The 21,681-nt window shown below is 39.1% G+C and overlaps 1 pseudogene; it reads right to left on the reverse strand.

Moving 5' to 3' along the window:
• Positions 1-18,143: 18,143 nt before the first annotated feature.
• LOC116888022 lies at positions 18,144-20,989 on the reverse strand (annotated as a pseudogene).
• Between the last annotated feature and the right edge of the window lie 692 nt (positions 20,990-21,681).

The raw sequence follows: 21,681 nt of genomic DNA on the forward strand, positions 1-21,681 counted from the left end.
GAAACAAGCAGAGAAAGAAATTAGGGAAACATCACCGTTCAAAATAGTCCCAAATAATATAAAATACCTCAGTGTGACTTTAACCTAGCAAGTGAAAGATCTGTATGATAAGAAATTCAAACCTCTGAAGAAAGAAATTGAAGAAGATCTCAGAAGATGGAAAGTCATTCCATGCCCATGGATTGACAGGATTAATATAGTAAAAATGACCATTTTATCAATAGCGATCTACAGATTCAATGAAATCCCCATCAAAATTCCAACCCAATTCTTCACAGGGTTAGACAGAACAATTTGCAAATTCATCAGGTATAACAAAGAACCCAGGATAGATAAAACTATCCTCAACAATAAAAGGATTTCCAGGGGAATCACTATCCCTGAACTCAAGCAATACTACAGAGCAATAGTGACAAAAACTGTATTGTATTGGTACAGAGAAAGGCAGATAGACCAGTGGAACAGTATTGAAGACCCAGAAATGAACCCACACAACTATGGTCCCTTGATTTTTTTGACAAAGGAGCCAAAACCATCCATTGGAAAAAATAGCACTTTCAGCAAATGGTGCTGGTTCAACTGGACATCAGCATGTAGAAGAATTCAGATTGATCCATTCTAATCAGCCTGTATGAAGCTTAAGTCCAAGTCAATCAAGGACCTCAACATCAAACCAGATATACTCAAACTGATAGAAGAAAAAGTGGGGAAGAATCTCGAACAGATGGGCATTGGAGAAAACTTCCTGTACAGAACACCAATGGCTGATGCTTTAAGATGAAGAATCAACAAATCGGATTTCATAAAACTACAAATCTTCTGTAATGCAAAGAACACTGTTGTTAGCACAAAATGGCAACCAACAGATTGGGAAAAGACCTTTACCAATCCTATAACTGATAGAGGGCTCATACCTAAAATATACAAAGAACTCACGAAGTTAGACTGCAGGGAGACAAATAACCCTGTTAAAAAATGGGGTTCAGAGGTAAACAAAGAATTCACAGCTGAGGAATGCCAAATGGCTTAGAAGCACCTAAAGAAATCTTCAGCATGTTTAGTTATAAGGGAAATGCAAATCAAAACATCCCTGAGATTCTACCTCACACCAGTCTGAATGACTAAGATCAAAAGCTCCGGCAACAGAAGATGCTGGCGACAATTTGGAGAAAGAGGAACACTCCTTCATTGTTGGTTGGATTGCAGACTGGTACAACCATTCTAGAAATCAATCTGGAGGTTCCTCAGAAAATTGGAAATTGAACTACCTGAGGACCCAGCTATACCTCTCTTAGGCATGTACCAAAAATATGCCCCAACATACAATAAAGACACATGCTCTGCTATGTTCATAGCAGCCTTATTTATAACACCAGAAGCTGGAAAGAACCCTGATGCCCTTCAACAGAGGAATGGATACAGAAAATATGGTACATCTACACTATGGAATATTACTCAGCTATAAAAAAACAATGAGTTTATGAAATTCATAAGCAAATGGATAGAACTGGAAAATATCATCCTTGAGTGAGAAGACCCAATCACAGAAAAACACCCATGGTATGCACTCATTGATAAGTGGAAATTAGCCCAAATGCTCAAATTACCCTAAATGCACAGAACACATGAAACCTAAGAAGGATGACCAAAATGCTTCATTCCTTCTTTTAAAGGGAAACAAGCATACTCTTGGGAGGGAATAGGGAGGCAAAGTTTAGAACAGAGTCTGGGGGGTTGGGATTTAGCTCAGTGGTAGAGCACTTGCCCTGGGAAGCGCAAGGCCCTAGGTTGGTCCCCAGCTCGAAAAAAAAAAGAACCAAAAAAAAAAAAAAAAAAGAATAGAGTCTGAGGGAACGTCCATTCAGAACCTGCCCCATATATGACCCATACATATAGAGCCACCCAATTAGATAAGATGGATGAATCAAAGAAGTGCAGGCTGACAGGAACCGGATGTAGATCTCTCCTTAGAGAGACAGCCATAATACAGCAAATGCATAGGCAAATGCCAGGAGCAATCTGTGGAACTGAGAACGGGACCCCCGTTGAAGGAATCAGAGAAAGGACTGGAAGAGCTTGAAGGTGCTCAAGACCCCATATGAACAACAATGTCAAGCAACCAGAGTTTCCAGGGACTAAGCCACTACCCAAAGACTATACATGGACTGACCCTGGGCTCTAACCTCATAGGTAGCAATGAATAGCTTTGTAAGAACACCAGTGGAAGGGGAAGCCCTTGTTTCTGACAAGACTGAACCCCCAGTGAACGTTCTTGTTGTGGGGAGTGCAATAATGGGGGGAGGATGGGGAAGGGAACACCCATATTGAAGGGGAGGTGGAGGTGTTAGGGGTATGTTGACCTTGAAACCAGGAAAGGGAATAACAATTGAAATGTAAATAATAAATACCCAATTTAATAAAGATGAAGGAAAACAATGAACTCGAATGACTATTGGGGGAAAAAGAAAGGAAATTCATACATAAAAATAGCATGTTGTGAGTACTGCATTTCTTACTTTTCTCTCATCTAATTCCTCCCATTCCTCCCATCATGATTACTTCCTAATTTCATGCTTTTAATAATAAAATATCCTTTCTTTAAACCCATAATGTCGGTTTAGTGCTGATTGTATGTGTCTGAGTAGACGCTTGTGAGCTTCATTCCTGAAGGAGAGTGGTTTTCTTTCCCAGCAGCCATCATCCCCAACATCTCTTCAGCTATGGACGAAACTTTCTGATGCTTTCCCTTTTACGTTGGGATTTTTTTTTCTGGTTTGCTTATTTTTTTAATTTGCTCAACCATTATAATTTTTATTTCTGTTTTGTCTCATCCCAAATTCCTCTTACATGTTAGCCAACTTTACCTTATATTCTCCTTGTTCTTTAAAACCAAATGAAGGTTAAAATACTTTTTTTAAAACGTTCACAAATTATGCACAGAATCTTATGTCACAGATTATCCAGAGTAACTTACAGCATAATGAACATAAATCGGTAGCAGTGAAGTGTCTAATTGGTCAACAGATTGAATTCTATAAGTTCAGTCAAATAAGTACATATTGTCATCAGCAATATGATCTTACCTTCAGGTTTGAGAACAACTATGCCTTCATAACCTTCTTGATTTGTTCTCCCTTCCCAACCACCCCCTTTCCTGCCTCCCCACACTGACATTCCCCTACAGTGGGTGATCCAGCCTTGGCTTTTCCAAGGGCTTCTCCTCCCATAGGTGCCCAACAAGGGCATCCTCTGCTACATATGCAGCTGGAGTTATGGGTCTATCCATGTGTACTCTTTGGGTAGAGGCTTAGTACCTGGGAGCTCTGGTTGGTTGGTATTGTTGTTCTTATGGGTTTGCAAGCCCCTGCAGCTCCTTCAATCTTTTCGTTAATTCCTCAAACGTGAAAATTCTTAATAAAAATATTTTAAGTTAACCTCTGGAAATTTGCTTCATCTAGATATAACTATTCAACTGTTGCCAAATTGTTGTAGAGTTATTAATATACTATTACATGTGCAACTAAATAACATCAATAATACCTATTTTGACCCCTTTTCTTAATTTTTATTCAGTTTTATTACTCTTAGTACCTCACTACCATTTCCTAAATAAGTGATCATTATTTTGTGAACTTCCGCTACTTAAAAATATTTCACACCACACAAATCATTTATTAATCTACACTGCAAATATTTTAGCAAATGATAAAGATAAGAAGTTTTGCTTTGTTCATTCTCAAACTGAGGAGTTAGGATAAGCCTTTTCATTCTCATATCCCCTTCTCCACTGGAGATTAGATCTGTAGCCACCAGTCAGTAGTTTCCTCTACTATCCCAGCTCAGCTTGTAGAAGAATGGAATGCAATCCATTCTTATAGCACTATACAAAGTTTAAGTCCAAGTGGATCAAGGACCTCCACATCACACCAGATATACTCAAACTAATAGAAGAAAAAGTGGGGAAGAATCTCGATCACATGGGCACTGGGGAAATTTCCTGACCAAAAAAATTACATTCAGTTTGTATTAAACTTCAATATCCTAGTCATGGCCCATCTTTCAACTGGATTATGACTAACTTGTTTTTCTTCTTTATTGTCAAGTGATAACACCTCTCAGAATAAGTTTGAACTGCAACTCTTTCTGGGAACAGGGCATCAGTATAATTTGAGACTACTCTGGTAAGTCCCGTTTCATATTGTTCTACTTTGGGGATTTTTAGGGGAGAGAGCTGGACTCTCAGAAGTGTGGACAATCCTGAGAGCTCAGGGAGACCACCACTTCTGCTCATTCTTTGTCCTAGGGAACCTCCTAGAGCCTCTAAACACAGGAAACATGGAGCAGTTTGGGAAAAGATCCTTCTGGTCCCTGCCCACACCGAGAGTTGTAAGCCAGTCTGCAGGAGCTCTGACACACTTGAGAAAAGAGGGTTCAGCAGAAAGTGGCCAAGATTACAGGTGTGCCCAAGATTTGATTAAAGGCTAGGTGTGGCCAAGGGTCATTCCTTCAAGATCTGGATCAAAAAACCAACTGTCTTCTAGCAAGAGGATCTGACCACGGGTGTGCCTTGTACTTCTTGATTGCAGTTCTTTTCAAATTGACAATGGAGACCAGCCATCACAGTATTTGTAAAGTAAAATATTCTAACTATTCCAAAAAAAAAAATGAAGTTAGTTCTAGGAGAGATGGGCTCAGCTATCAAGATTATTTTTTGCTCTTGTAGAGGACCAAGTTTCTGTACTTAGCACCCACATAATGGCTCACAACTCTCTATAACTCCAGTTGTATGAGATCAGACACCATCTTTTGCCTCTGTAGGCACTCTAAACCCATTGTGCATAGACATTCTCCATTTAAATATAAGACCTGTACACATAAAAATAAAATACAAAAGTTTGCATTTTTTAGGTAAATAGAAGGAACTAAAAGCATTCATTCTGAGTGAGGAAACAGTAATACATAAATTTTTGTATTCATGAGGTACTGTACTGGCTACTTTTGTGTGCCAAGTTGAACCAAGCTGGAGTTATTACAGTGAAAGGCACCTCAGATGAGGAAATGCCTCCAGGAGACATAGCTGTAAGGCATTTTCTCAATTTGTGATCAATGCGGGAGGACCCAGCCCATTGTGGGTGGTGCTGTCCTGGGCGTTAGCCTTGGGTTCTATAACAAAGCAAGCTGAGCAAGCCAGGGGAAGCAAGCCAGTAAGAAACCATCACTCCATGGCCTCTACATTGGCTCCTGCTTCCTGACCTATTTTAGTTCCAGTCCTGAATTCTTTTGGTGATGAACAACAATGGTGGAAGTGTAAGTAGAATAAATACATTCCTTCCCAACTTGCATCTTGGTCATGATATTTGTGCAGGCATAGGAACCATGATTGAGACAGGTACCTTGTGGAAATGAATTTTCAAGGGAGAGATTTAAAAAAAAATAATGATATAATGACTAAAAGAATTAATTGAATGAGACAGAGTAAATTCTGTGAGTGATCAATTGCCCACTCATAGGTAGAGAACAGGGTCTCAAAAAGTCATGAAAACTTACCTACAAGACTAGGAGATAAACAAAAATGGGGGAATTAAGTGGACATATTCTCTAAGGGAATGAGAATGTGAGTACTAGACAATTCAGTATAACACAATGAATCTTAGTGCAGGATTTTTTTTCTCAGTTGTTGGCTAGTGAGGTTTGAAGATCTTCCCCTGATTTTGAATGCTTTTGGTTACAGTTCAGAGTTTAAGAGTAAGATCATATTACTGATGCTCAAGTAAGTACTTTTGTCAGAAACATGATTAGCAAGGTGGTAGTGACCTGGATGCTTCATCCCTTTCTACTTACTAGCTAGTGGTGCATTGTAATTGCCAACTAATAGATTGGAAATGTTAGTGTTACTCAGCTATAAACAGTACAAGCTGCATTATATCTGGTCTGGCAAGACATACCTACAAGTGCAGTACCCTAATGAACATCATGAGATTCACAACCTAATTTTTTATTACATTTATGTTCTGCCCCATAAAATGATATCCATACCTACACCATTGTCAGGCTCAAAATCTGTGGTTAGACAGGAAATAAATATTCTTATCATTCTGCAAAGTGTACATAGTAGTAAACAGTCTTTAAATCAATTCTTGTTTTCACATAGAATACTACATTTCAACTTCATCAGAGAAGCTTATAATTTGTATAAATCATGATTGAAACAGAGACCTGCAACTATCCAAGGCACAGAGAACAAGAAATTTAGATCATATACCCCGAAGGTTCAGAGTTTATTGTGGCAGAAGAGGTTGAAAGACCATAAGATCCAGGCACTGTGGATGAATATGAGAAAACAATGTTCAAAATAACTTACATGTAAATATATCAAAATCCAATATTTTATAAAGAAAAATATAATAACCAATCTTTTTGATCAATAATTTTGTATATGATAAGCCAACTATTATGTATAATATGATTAGAGTTGTAATTTAAGGTACGAATACAATGTTTCTAACATGTAACTATCTTGATTACATAACACAGAATATTTTACTGATAACAAATTACTAAAAATTACTAAAACTTGTAGGCATATATTTTATTTATTTTATTCCAAATGTATATGATATATTAAAATAAATATTCCTTTGCTTGGTTAAAGAAGAAGTTATCTTCATGAAATTTTCAGGGCAGATGGTTTCCCAACAATTGCTCATCTAACACAAAATTGGGTAGGTTGACCTTGCAAAGACCACTACTGCCAAAGTCGATTCTCAATCCAAACAAAGAATGTACTTTGCCATTTTCTCTTCTACTTCAATGGTTCCAAAACCAAGACAATATCTCCTGCCATCTGCAAATTTCCCTCTACTTTTCCTTTTTTTTCAGACTAAATATTAAGAATACAGTTTATTATAGCTGTAATAACACAGAGTGAATGGGGCTCAGAGATTATTCAATGTTCAATAGCAGAAAAATCATATGCATAATCCCTTAAAAATAAATGTTAGTTGACTCTTTTGGTTGCTGGGGCCAGCACAGGTGGGAATCTTCTTTCTTGTCGGTTTTTCTTGAGGGAGCTGAGGGGGAAGAGCATCAGCAGAGGGTAAGACTTTGTCTAAGTAGATTCCGGGGTAAGACTATGTCTTATGAGATATTTAGAGTCGCTGTATAATAATAAAAGGTTTACTTATCTAAGTCTAAGTTATTATGCCTCTGTAGCTGACCTGCCTTCTGTGATCTTCTGAGGCCAGAAACAGCAGTTTCTGGCACTTGGCATCTCTTCCTCAAACAACAAAGGATTAAGCAAATAGCCTTTGCAGTATCTGAGCAGGAACTGCACAGTTCCAACTTTCAACCTACTAGTCGGAAATAGGAAGAAAAACGGACACTTAGAAAAGTGGTTATAGTGTTTATTACTAAGTTATAAAAAGTTTCCTATGAAAGCTATCTAATGGGAAAAAAACAGAAAGATCCTAAGAGGGGAAAGTAAAAATTTTTTCTAAGTTGGGAAAGGGAAAAGTTTCTTCTCTAAGTAGGGAAAGGCAAAATATTCTTGTAAGGGAAAATTTCTTCCAGGAGGAGAAAAGGGAAAAAAAATCTACTCTCTTCTCAATGTCCTCAGTATTTATACATCTCTCTGAATACATGATCACATGTTACAAAGTTCATTACAAGTTCCCATAAAAAATCAAATCACAAAATGAAATAAAAGTTTACAACTGAGAATGGTTACATGCATATCCATTAGGAGCAATTATTTGGCTAAACATCCATTACCTGCCACAGATCCACGTAAAGTTTTATTTATTTATTTAAAGATTTTATTTATTTACTTTATGTATATAAGTACACTGTAGCTGTCTTCAGACATACCAGAAGAGGGCATCAGATCTCATTACAGATGGTTGTGAGCCACCATGTGGTTGCTGGGATTTGAACTCAGGACCTCTGGCAGAGCAGTCAGTGCTTTTAACTACTGAGCCATCTCTCCAGCCCGTTAAGTTTTATATAGATAAACCCAGTCAATATTTTATCTTCCGTCTTAGTAGCCATAATAAATCGTTAGTCCCCTTTTTATGATCTTTGGTTAATTGCATTACAACCTCTTGGAATGTGCTCTGAGTAGGAGAAAGTCTGATTACTAACAGCAATTAACTGGTGACATATGGGAGACTGGCAGAGTTCTCTCTGCAGTTTTGACTATCAGGAAAAACCTAATAACAGCCTAACTATAAAAGGGATTAATGATCACTGATATAATTTTAGGAATTCTTATAGGATCTTCAGTAAGACTTAACAAGTCATCTATTTCTCTAGATCACATCACTATAAAAAAGTACTTCATCGTAGATCTGCAGAGATCTGCTCAAAAAGAGTGGGCTAAAACCTGTTGATTATGTTTATATATGTTTAATAATAATAGGAATAGCATGGTATAGCAGGAATCTTTCCTAAAATGAATTATCTTGGGTCTTTCCTATAGAGCAAACCTGCTGTAGATTATAATCTAAAGCAGACCATTTTAGGCAGATCACCTGCTAGTTATTATCTTGTTCTTGGATGGCTCCTGATGTGTGTGTGTGTGTGTGTGTGTGTGTGTGTGTGTGTGTGCTTCCCACCAAAGCCTGAAGTAAACATTGGTATGTGTGTGTGTGTGTGTGTACTTCCCACCAGAGCCTGAAGTAAACATTGGATTCCTTCAAACTAGAATTACAGATATGAGTAAACCACCTGATAAAGATACTGGGAACCAGAACTCTGATTGTAAGAATGTTCCTCACAGTTGAACATCTCTTTGACTCCAGTGATTGGGTTTCTTATTATTATTTAGGATGAATTATAATAAAGCATAAAAGTCATTCCTTCAATTTATTTCATATGAAAAGAAAAATACAAATTAGATGAGACTGGGAATTGATTATTAATAGAATTACATGGGATTAACAGTATGAAAAAATAATAAATATTAGCACAAAAGAAAATGTATGATTAATAGATAAATAAAAATATTTTATTTTAAGATTTAGAAATAATGGTAAAATTAGTACTTAGATATTTTATATCAGGGAAATAAAATTTTGTTGTACTTTATGATTATGTTAATATTTGTTTTCCATTATTTTTAATTAAGATAACACTGTATTTATTTCTAATTTTATTACAAAATTCCTCATGAAAGTAAAAATCTGTTAAAGAAATATGGTATTAAATATTGTACAAAATAAAATGTGTATTTAGCAATATACTTCAAAAATATTGAAACTAAGATGAGAGCAGTCTTCGTTACTTTTCTTTGTAGTATTAAGACATGTAAAAGGCAAGGAAGAAAAGCAAATATTCAATTTGGCTTATGATATAAGGGATATAAGAGTGTTAGACTCTACAATGATGAAACAAAGGCACGGAGCAGGAAAATCGTTATGTGAAATATATAAAATACAAACATACAGTGTTCGTTTAATATAGTAGTGGGATGAGGTTGATTGGAGGAAATAAGAGAATCTTACACAAACTCAGTAAAAGTCAAGAAAATAACAGTACCTGAATGATATTATATATTATAACTCCAATTAAATGTTGCCAGTTTTCTAATATTCTTCTTGTTGCAAAGTGAACAAAAGAATAATTATTTCATTCCTATCTACGATTCAACCAAGATCCATAATTTATATTTAAGAATGTTGTTCTTTCATGAAACTCAAGAAGGATAAGCAAAATGTGAATGCTTCACTTATTCTTTAAAAGGGGAACAAGAATACCCTTGGCAGGAAATAGGGAGGCAAGTTTAGAACAGAGGAAGAAGAAACACCCATTCAGAGTCTGTCCCACATGTGGCCCATACATATACAGCCACCAAACTAGATAAGATGGATGAAGCAAAGAAGTGCAGGCTTACAGGAACTGGATGTAGATCTGTCCTGAGAGACACACAGAATACATCAAATACATAGCTAATGCCAGCCCCAGCAAACCACTGAACTGAGAACGGGACCCCATTGAAGGAATGAGAGAGTGAACTGGAAAGAGCTTAAAGGGCTCGGACCATATGAACAACAATGCTAACCAACCCACAGCTTCCAGGGACTAAGCCACTGCAAAGACTGTACATGAACTGACCCTGGGCTCCAACCTCATAGGTAGCAATGGGTAGCCTAGTAAGAGCATCAGTGGAAGGGAAGCCCTTGGTCCTGCCAAGACTGAACCCCCAGTGAACCTGATTGTTGGGGGGAGGGTGGTAATAGGGGGGGGAGGGGAGGGGAAACCCATGTAAAAGGGGAGGGGGAGGTGTTAGGGGGAATGTTTGCCCAGAAACCGGGAAGGGGAATAACAATCGAATAAAGATAAAATAATGTGAATTTGTGAGCTTACAACTATTATATCAAATCAGAATGTCTTTTTACTGAGTATAATAAAGGCTATTTTATAAACTTAAAAAAAAGAATGCTGTTCTTTTTAGGCTCCTTTAATATAGAACAATTAACCAAGTTTTTTGTGGCCTCAATATTTTTAATGAGTATATGTCACTTCTTTCCTTCTATAATGATATTCAAATTAATTTTGTAAAGGTTTCTATTGTAAATTTGCTGTGCTATTTGTTAAGAATATCTCCAGCGTGGTCTAGTGTTCTTCATAATATATCATGACAGGGAGGAAATGATGTGACACTAAACACACACACACACAGACACACACAGACACAAACTTATTTTTCCTCCATCTTTGTTAACTTGGGTATTTCTTGTTTACATTTCAATTGTTATTCCCTTTCCCTGTTTCCAGGCCAACATCCCCCTAACCCCTCCCCCTCCTTTTCTATATGGTTGTTCCCCTCCCCATTCTCCCCTCATTACTGCCCTCCCCCAACAATCACATTCACTGGGGGTGCAGCCACATTCATTCACATTTTGGTCATACTTCTTGAGTTTTATGTGTTCTGTTCATCTAGGGTAATTTGAAAATTTGGACTAATATCCACTTATCAATGAGTGCATACCATGTGTTTTTCTGTGATTTGGTTACCTCACTCAGGATGATATTTTCCAGTTCCAACCACTTGCCTATGTATTTCATAAAGTCATTGTTTTTGATAGCTGAGCAGGATTCCATTGTGTAGATGTACCATATTTTCTGTATCCATTCCTTGGTTGAAGGGCATCTGGGTTCCTTCCAGCATCTGGCTATTATAAAGAAGGCTGCTATGAACATAGTGGAGCATGTGTCTTTGTTAGATGTTGGGGCATGTTTTGGTATATGCCCAAGAGAGATATAACTAGATCCTCAGGTAATTCAATGTTCGATTTTCTAAGGAACCTCCAGACTGATTTGCAGAATTGTTGTACGAGTCTGCAATCCCACCAACAATGGAAGAGTGTTCCTCTTTCTCCACATCCTTGCCAGCATCTGCTGTCACCTGAGTTTTTGATCTTAGCCATTCTGACTGGTGTGAGGTGAAATCCCAGGGTTGTTTTGATTTGCATTTCCCTTATGACTAAAGATGTTGAACATTTCTTTAGGTGTTTCTCAGCCATTTGGCATTCCTCAGCTGTGAATTCTTTGTTTAGCTCTGAACCCCAATTTTTAATAGGGTTATTTTTCTCCCTGCAGTCTAACTTCATGAGTTCTTTGTATATTTTATGTATGAGCCCTCTATCAGTTTTAGTATTGTTAAAGATTTTTCCAAATCTGATGATTACCATTTTGTCCTAACAACAGTGTTCTTTGCTTTGCAGAAGCTTGGCAGTTTTATGAGATCCCATTTGTTGATTCTTAATCTTAGAGCATAAGACATTGTTGTTTTGTTTAGGAAATTTTCTCCAGTATCCATGTGTTCAAGATTCTTCCCTAACTTTTCTTCAATTAGTTTGAGTGTATCTGGTTTGATGTGGAGGTACTTGATCCACTTGGACTTAAGCTTTGTACAGCGTGATACGAATGGATTGATCTGCCTTCTTCTACATGCTGACCTCCTGTTGAACCAGCACCATTTGCTGAAAATGCTATCTTTTTTCCATTGGATTGTTTTGGCTCCTTTGTCAAAAATCAAGTGACCAAATGTGTGTGGGTTCATTTCTGGATCTTCTATTCTATTCCACTGCTCTATCTGTCTGTCTCTGTACTGATACCATGTAGTTTTTATCACTATTGCTCTGTAATACTGCTTGAGTTCAGGGATAGTGATTTCCCCAGAAGTCCTTTTATTGTTGAGGATAGTTTTACCTATACTGGGTTTTTTTTTTTTTTTTTTGTTATTCCAGATGAATTTGCAAATTGTCCTATGAAGAATTGGTAAAATGGGCCATTTTATTATATTAATCCTGCCAATCCATGACCATGGAGATCTTTCCATGTTCTGAGATCTTCTTCAATTTTCTTTCTTCAAGGGCTTGAAGTTCTTATCATACAGATCTTTCACTTGCTAGGTTAAAGTCACACCGAGATATTTTATATTATTTGGGACTATTATGAAGGGTGTCATTTCCCAATTTCTTTTCTGCTTGTTACTCTTTGTGCAGAGGAAGGCTATATTGTTTGAGTTAATTTTATACCTTTACTTTCCTAAAGGTGTATATCAGGTTTAATAGTTTTCTGGCTCTAACTTTTTGGGATCACTTAAATATACAATAATATTGTCTTCAAAGAGTGATATTTTAACTTCTTCCATTCTGATCTGTATCTCTTTGATCTTCTTTTGTTGTCTGATTGCTATGAATAGGACTTCGAGAACTGTATTGAACAAGTAGGGAGAGAGTGGGCAGCCTTGTCTAGTCCCTGATCTTACTGGGATTGCTTCACTTTTCTCTCCATTTAGTCTAATATTAGCTACTGGTTCACTGTATATGACTTTTACTATGTTTAGGTATGGGCCTTGAATTCCTCTTCTTTCCAGGACTTTTATCATGAAGGGGTGTTGAATTGTGTCAAATGCTTTCTCAGCATCTAATGAAATGATCATATGTTTTTTTTCTTTCAGTTTGTTTATATAATGGATCACGTTGATGGTTTTCCGTATATTAAACCATCCCTGCATGCCTGGGATGAAGCCTACTTGATCATGATGGATGACTGTTTTGATGTGCTCTTGGATTTGGTTTGCAAGAATTTTATTGAGTATCTTTGGGTCGATATTCATACGGGAGTTTGGTCTGAAGTTCTCTTTCTTTGTTGGGTCTTTGTCTTGTTTATGTTTAAGAGTAATTGTGGCTATAAAAAGAATTTGGTAGTGCTCCAAATGTTTCAATTTTGTGGAATAGTTTGGATAGTATAGGTATGAGGGCTTCTATGAAGGTCTGGTAGAATTCTGCACTGAACACATCTTTCCTGGGCTCTTTTTGGTTGGGAGACTTTGTATGACTGCTTCTATTTATTTCGGAGTTTAAGTGGTTTATTTGTTCCTGATTTAACTTCAATACCTGGTATCTGTCTAGGAAATTGTCCATTTCCTCCAGATTTTCAAGTTTTGTTGTATATAAGCTTTTGTAGTAGTATCTGCTGATTTTTTTTTTAATTTCCTCTGGCTCTTTTGTTATGTCTCCCTTTTCATTTCTCATTTTGTTAATTTAGACACACACTCTGTGTTCGATGGTTAGTCTGGCTGAGGGTTTATCTATCTTGTTGATTTTCTCAAAGAACCAGCTTTTGGTTCTGTTGATTCTTTGTATGGTCCTTTTTGTTTCTATTTGGTTGATTTCAGCTCGGAGTTTGACTATTTCCTGCCTTCTACTACTCCTGGGTGTATTCGCTTCTTTTTGTTCTAGAGCTTTTAGGTGTGTTTCTTTCCTCAGGCACTCAGAGCTATGAGTTTTCCTCTTAGTGCAGCTTTCATTGTGTCCCATAAGTTTGGGCAAGGTGTACCTTCATTTTCATTAAATTCTAAGAAGTCTTTCTTTATTTCTTCCCTGACCACATTATCATTGAGTAGATCATTATTCAACTTCCATGTATATGTGAGCATTCTTTCCTTACTGTTATTGAAGACCAAATTTAGCCCATGGTGGTCTGATAGGATGCAGGAGATTATTTCTATCTTTCCATATCTGTTGAGGCCTGTTTTATGACCTATTATATGGTCAATGTTGGAGAAAGTAATATAAAGTGGTGAGAAGAAGGTATATCCTTTTGTTTTAGAATACAATGTTCTATAAATATCTGTTAAATCCATTTGGTTCATAACTTTTCTTAGTCTCTCTATGTTTCTGTTTCATTTCTGTTTCAATGATCTATCCATTGATGAGAGTGGGGTGTTGAAATCTCCTACTATTATTGTGTGAGGTGCAATGTGTGCTTTGAGCTTTAGTAAGGTTTCTTTTATGTATGTAGGTGCCTTTGTATTTGGAGCATACATATTTAGGATTGAGAATTCATCTTGGTGGATTTTTTCTTTGATGAATATGAAATGTCTTCCCTTGTCTTTTTTGATGACTTTTGGTTGAAAATTGATTTTATTTGATATTAGAATGGCTAGTCCAGCTTGCTTCTTCAGACCATTTGCTTGTAAAGTTGTTTTCCAGCCTTTTACTCTGATTTAGTGTTGTCTTTTTCTCTGAGGTGTGTGTACTGTAGGCAGCAAAATGTTGGGTCCTCATTGTATATCCAGTTTGTTAATCTGTGTCTGTTTATTGGGTAATTGAGTCCATTGATGTTGAGAGATATTAAGGAATAGTAATTGTTGTTTCCTGTTTTATTCGTGTTTGGATGTGAGATTATGTTTTTGTGCTTTTTTTCTCTTTGTTTTGCTGCAAAACGATTAGTTTCTTGCTTTTTCTAGGGTGTAGCTTGCCTCCTTGTGTTGGGCTTTACCCTTTATTATCCTTTGTAGGTCTGGATTTCTAGAAAGATATTGTGTAAATTTGGTTTTGTCATCGAGTATCTTGGTTTCTCTATCTATGTTAATTGAGAGTTTTGCTGGATATTGTAACCTGGGCTGGCATTCCTGTTCTCTTAGGGTCTGTATGACATCTGTGTCCAGGATCTTCTGGCTTGCATAGTCTCTGGTGAGAAGTCTGGTGTAATTCTGATAGGTTTGCCTTTATGTTACTTGACCTTTTTCCCTTACTTCTTTTAATATTCTTTCTTGGTTTTGTGCATTTGGTGTTTTGACTATTATATGACAGGAGGAGTTTCTTTTCTGGTCCAATCTCTTTGGAGTTCTGTAGGCTTCTTGTATGCCTATGGGTATCTCTTTGTTTTACATTAGGGAAGTTTTCTTCTATGATTTTGTTGAAGATATTTACTGGTCCTTTGAGCTGGGAGTCTTCACTCTCTTCTATTCCTATTATCCTTAGGTTTGATCTTTCTCATTGATTCTGATTTCCTGTATGTTTTTAGTCAGTATTTTTCTGTTTTAAATTATCTTTGACAGTTGTGATGATGACTTCTATGGAATCTTATGCTTCTGAGATTCTCACTTTTTTTCTCTTGTGTTCTGTTGGTGATGCTTGTATCTATGGCTCCTTGTCTCTTCCTTTAGTTTTCTTTATCCAGGGTTATCTCCATTTCTGCTTTCTTTATTGATTCTATTTTCATTTTTAATTCCTCATCTGTTTGATTGTGTTTTCCTGTTATTCTTTCAGGGATTTTTGCATTCCCTCTCTATAGGCTTCTGATTGCTTATTTTTGTGTTCCTTTATTTCTCTAAGGGAGTTTTTTATTTCTTTCTTGAAGTCCTCCGTCATCATGATCAACTGTTATTTTAAATCTAGATCTTGCTTTTCTGGTGTGCTATTTTTGCTTTGGTGGGAGAAATGGGAAACATAATGCCATATGTATTCTTGGTTTCTGATGTTTGTTCCTGCCCTGCCTCTTGTCCTGGTTATTCTGCTATTTCTGACAGTGGTTAGACTGTCCTATTGGCCTGTATTTCAGGAATACTGTAGAACTCTTTTCCTCTTCTATTTCATCCAATTATGGGAACAGATTGTTCTGCTTTCAGTCGTGTAGTTGTTCCTGTCTACTGGTCTTCAGGTGTTCCTGTGGGCGTGTGTCCTGAGTCCACCCGGCAGGTCACTTGAAGCAGAAAAGTTGGTCTTACCTCTGGTCTCAATCCTGGAGTCGCTTCTCAGAGCTGGGTTTGAGCTCTCCATGAGGGCAGCAAGCAGAAGGGCCTGCCCAGCCTTCAGTCTGGGCCCTGTGCACAGGGGGCCCAGATGGCGCTAGGTGTTTTTTTCTAGAGTCAGAAATGTGGGCAGAGAGTAGTCTTCTCTGGCTTCCTGGGCATATCTGCCCCTCTGAATTTCTAGCTCTCCATCCCATGGGATTTGGGTGCAGGGAACTGTTTGACCAGGTCCTTTCAGATCAGGGAGGTTTCTGGAACACAGCGTTGAGTGCCCCATCTTCCTGTTCCTAGAGGCCCTATACAGATTCCTCTTGGGCCTGGGTTGTGGGCAGGGGTGGGCAGAACTGGTGGTTTCTCCTGCCCTGCAGTCTCAGGAGTGCCCACCTGTCTAGGCATTTAGATCTCTCTCCCACGGGGTTTGGGAGCAGGGAGCTGTTGGCTAGGATCAATGAGGTTCAGGCCCCCAGCTAGAAACTGGAAATGCCTGGTCCTGGAGGAATATTGCTTTTGTGAGTCCTGGTCCACCCGGCAGTTCACTTAGAGCAGAAAGGTTGGTCTTACCTCTGGTGTCAAGCCTGGAATTGCTTGTCAGACCTTGGTGTCAGCTCTCAGTAAGAGCAGCAAGCCGAGGGGCCTGCCCCACCTTCGCTCCGGACACTGTCCACAGGGGGTCCAGATGGCACTATGTGTTTTCTTTAGAGTCAGTAATGTGGGCAGAGAGTAGTCTCCTCTGGCTTCCCAGGCGTGTTTGCCCCTCTGAAGTTCTAGCTCTCCCTCCCTCAGGATTTGGGTACAGGTTGCTGTTTGATTGGGTCCCTTCAGATCTGGGCAGTGTCTGGACCTCACGGTTGAGTCACACACAAACTTTTTATTAAAATTTTTATATATTTCCACCTCCCTCAATTCCTTCCATATTCCTTGTACTACATATTCATTTGAATTTATGTTTTTCTTTTCTCTTTATTTCCAAAATATCTCACCAAAACAACAGTTAAAACACATAAATAAGACCTACAATTCCAAAATAAACAAAAGGCCTACAACAACAGCAAAAATAGAGGTTTTTATTTTTTTTTTTCCTGCAGGAAATTCCTGTTCTCAATCACCATGTGTAAACACTTTTGTTCTTCCTTTTCCTGTGCTTTTTGCTTTCCAAACCTTCACCTCTGCCCATAATTTCTCCAGCTGCCCAGTTGCCGCGCCCAACCTCCACAAGCAAGGAAGACACGACCACAGAATATCTTCTTCAAGCAGTTTTATTCAGGAACCTTGATTCAATCTTCTGACCTCTCTCTCTTCTGGCTCTCTCTCCCCAGGGAACGCCCTGCACCATACTTAAATAGCTAGCACTGGCCAGTCCTAGCAAGCCACATGGGTCATGTAGATAGGCTGTCACTATACGGAAGCTAGCAAGCCAGGCAGACATAGCCAAATAAGGACTTGTTTACTGCAAGGAGTGCTCACCTTTGGGAGGATGGAAGGCGGAAACCAGCACCATCCTTGAGACGCGGCACGTGGCAGCTCTCCACAGTTCCCCCTTTTTGTTTAATTAACCAAGCAGGCAAAGGCACCGCTGAGTGTGGCGACCCCCCCGTCTTAGGATCATCCCTTCATTAAAACTGTCGTAGGACACCTCGTCGCCCACAAGGTTCCATGCCTTAGGTAGAAGGGAAGTTGCCCGTCACTGGGCAAGGTCACTCAAATATACTCAGGGGCGAGGTGCAACTAGGTCTTCTGAATGACCGTAAGCCAGGCTTGGGGGGACTGTCCTGCTTCAATGGCTGTAAATGTCTGTACCACCATAGCCGCGTGCCGCCTCTGAACAAACCTCATTCTACAGAGACACCACAGGCTCACTAGGGAGACCAGCAGCAAGAGTCCAGCTAGGGCTCCCATACCCACCCACTCTGTAAGATGATTCATAGCAGCAGCAATCCAAGATGACAATTCCATAGCCAGTCTAGCATCTGCACATGTGGAGTTCACGGTCAGAATGGCTACACGTAGCTGATCCATTGAGAAATCGAATTCTCCAGTCCAATTACCTAAAAAATAACTTGACAACTGTTTAGACAAATTAGAGGAGTGGGCTTAAAGGTCATGATGTATCGGCATGAGTCTCAGGAACACCAGTAGTATCCCCCACTGGGGCTCTGTTTTGACCAGCATTTGGGTCACACCGAGAAGTGTCAGCAACAGCAGGATCTTCATTCTTGTTGCACCTCCTGGTCAATCTTTCAGGGACCCACAATGGATCTTGCTGGTGCTGAGGAAACGCACAAACAGACCCTCTTGCCCACGCCTTAACACAGGGTCTGGCCCATGCATAAGCCAGTGAGCACATCTTTCCACTTCACATAACCTTCAATGTGCCCGCCCAACACTGATGTCGGCCATAGGTGCAGAAAGGCCATCATCATCCAAAATTAAAAATTAAGAGTAAAAGGCTAAGGATATCTGTTCCTTAGGAGTTTTGCCATGGCCTATTGCCCCTTTTTGTTTAATTAAGCATTCCTTCAAGGTACAATGTGCTTGCTCAACAATACCTTGACCTTGGGGATTATAAGACAGACCATGGCTCAACTGCACATCCATTTGTTTACAAAAGGATTTGAAAGATTGGGCAGTGTATGCTGGGCCATTATCAGTCTTTAAGTGTTGAGGCTTTCCCCAAGCAGCCCAGGCTTCTAGGCAGTATCCAATAACATTGTATGCTTTTTCCCCACTCATAGGGGTAGCATGAATGACACCTGAGTAGGTATCCACAGAAACATGAATGTATTTAAGAGTCCCAAATCCAGATATGTGAGTTACATCCATTTGCCAAATCTTCAGAGGCAGTAAGCCCTGGGATTAACCCCACACTAGGGGGATGATGGAAATTGACATCCTAAAACTATCTGTTGACATCTGCTCAAGACAGATGAAACTTCTGCTATATAAGTTTTTAGGCACATGAAATTGTTGATGAAACTGTCGGGCTTGATCCAATGATGAGCTTAAGAAGATAACTCCATGGGTTTGGGTTTTAGTAGGCACGGTGAAATTGTTGATGAAACTGCCCAGGTTTGATCCGGAAAAAAAAAAAGAAAAAAAAAAAAAAAAAAGAAGATAAACTCCATTCGTAAACTCCATTCGGGTACATCTATCCACAAGATCATTTCCCTCACTGAGAGGACCAGGCAAACCTGTATGAGCTCTAATATGTTGGACAAAAAACTTGTGACCTCTTTTCCAGATCAATTCCTGAAGTTCCCTCAGCAGCTGGCATACCATGCTGCTAATTTTAATAGGGCCAGCCACTTCTCTTATCTTAACTGCATTAACAACATATGATGAATCAGAGAGCAAATTAAAGGCAAAAGAACAATTTTTAAACACTTCCAGCACAATTTTGAGTTCAATTACTTGTGGAGAGCCGGGTTGATATTGACACAAAATTGGCTCTTGATGGTCAACCATATAGGCTCCACAGCCATTTTTGGATCCATCTGTAAAAATGTTTGGGGCCCCCTGTATGGGAACACTGGAGGTAACCTTAGGAAAACTCATGGGATTTTCCTTAAAGAAGGATAGGAGAGGGTGTTTTGGATAATGACTATCTATCTCTCCATGGAATCCACAGCGTAATATAGCCTAATCATCCACAGTGCCACATAAGATCTTCATCTGCTGACCTGTATAGGGCACTATGATCGAGGTTGGGGAAACACCAAAATATTGTATGCATTGTTGAATCCCATTCATCGCTAATCGTGCAACTGCTGTAGGATAATACTCTACTGATCTAGCTGGAGAAGCTCTGGGATAAACCCAAAGCAGAGGGCCATCTTGCCACAACAATCCTGTGGGCTGTATGTAGGTGGCTAGAATACATAGCACAATGTCTGCACCCTCCTTCCATCGATGTAACATTGCGCCTTGTAATCCTTTTTCAACCTTCTTTAAAGCTTCCCTTGGTTCATCAGTCAATTATCTAGGAGAATCCAAGGCCGAATTCCCAGCCAAAATATTATACAATGGTTTTAATTCATAATGTGGTAATTTTAAATAACATCTGACCCAATTAATATCTCCCAATAATTTTTGAAAATCATTAAGAGTCTTAAGGTTATCTTTCCTCAATTCAACCTTTTGGGGGATAATGATATAAGGGCTTACTTTTGTTCCTAAATAATTTACAAGATTGTCCTTTTGTACTTTTTCAGGGGCAATAATCAATCCTTTACCTTCTAGCAATTTAACTAAATCTCCATATGCTAAATCTAAAATCTCTTCATTCTTTGCAGGTAAAAGGATATCATCCATAAAATGTACACATCTCAGTGCAGGAAACTTCTGTCTTAATGGGGCGATGGCGTTGCCCACAAAAATTGACACATAGTAGGGCTATTGGCCATACCTTTTGGTAAAACCACTCATTCATATCTTTGATCAGGTTCTTCATGATTGCTTGATGGAACAGTAAAAGCAAATCTTTCACTATCCCTTGGACAAAGAGATATGGAGAAAAAGCAATCTTTTATATCAATCACTACAACAGGCCAACAGGCTGGTAGAGAGGACAGCAGCCGCAAGTCCAGCATTAGCCAAAGGTCCCCCTATTTCTCTACAGACCTTCATCCAAGCTTCAAGTCCCTTGTTCTTGTAAGGAGTGATAGCGGCTTGGCATTCCCTTGTGCACTGTTCATAGGCCAACTGTTTAATCAAGGGCATAGCAGTATCGGGGTCTCCAAAGACTTTCCCCGTTGCTTCTACTAATCGGGCTACAAAGTCAGAGAATGGCTCCATAGGTCCTTGAAGGATCTTGGTGAGGTTTCCACTCACTTCTCCCTTATTAGGTAAGGATTTCCATGCCTTTGTTGCAACTTCATTAATCTGCTCTTAAACCTGTCCTGGATACCCTGTCTGAGCATTGGCAAAGCGTCCCTGATCCAGCAGCATATCCCTATCCCAGGCAGCCTGGCACCCCCCGCTGCCATTAGCAGCAGCCTGTTCATTGGCAAACTCAATAAGAAAAACTTTCCAGTCCAAATACTGTCCCGGACTACGACAGGCCCGAGCAAGGTTAGTCCAATCACTAGTAGTCATGCAAAATCTGTGTAAGGCCTCAACCTGAGCTACGGTAAATGAGGCCATAATGCCATATGTCCTGACTGATTCCACCAGGGACTTGATCACCTTAAAGTCTAAAGGCTCATGATACCTTTGTTGATTAGCACCCACATAAACAGGATAGGCCAGATGTAGTCCTGTGCGGACTTTCTTCCACACTTCTGGGCAGAATGAACTACCCGAAACTCTACTTCCTCCCACTACAACATTGCAGGGAGGAGGATCCGAGGGGAACCGCCCAGGAGGTTCCTCCACCATTTTAGGCTTTTTCCTTTTCTTCTTCTGTCTATTCCTTAGAGACTGTTTCCGCATTTGACCTATCAACTCTTGTAACTCTTCTTCTGAATCTGTTTCATCTGTTTCCTCTTCTGTATCTGTCTTTTCTGAGTCTGTCTCCTTTGCGCTTCCCTGCTTTTCTGACCTCTCCTCTTGAAGCATTTCTAGGGCAGCTTGCCCCTTCTCTATAGCTGCCTGACAACATTTCTGATCCTCGAGGCAGCTACGCACTAAGCGCCACACTG

This window comes from Rattus rattus, chromosome X, assembly GCF_011064425.1.
Source record: "Rattus rattus isolate New Zealand chromosome X, Rrattus_CSIRO_v1, whole genome shotgun sequence".
NCBI classification, from domain to species: Eukaryota; Metazoa; Chordata; class Mammalia; order Rodentia; family Muridae; genus Rattus; species Rattus rattus.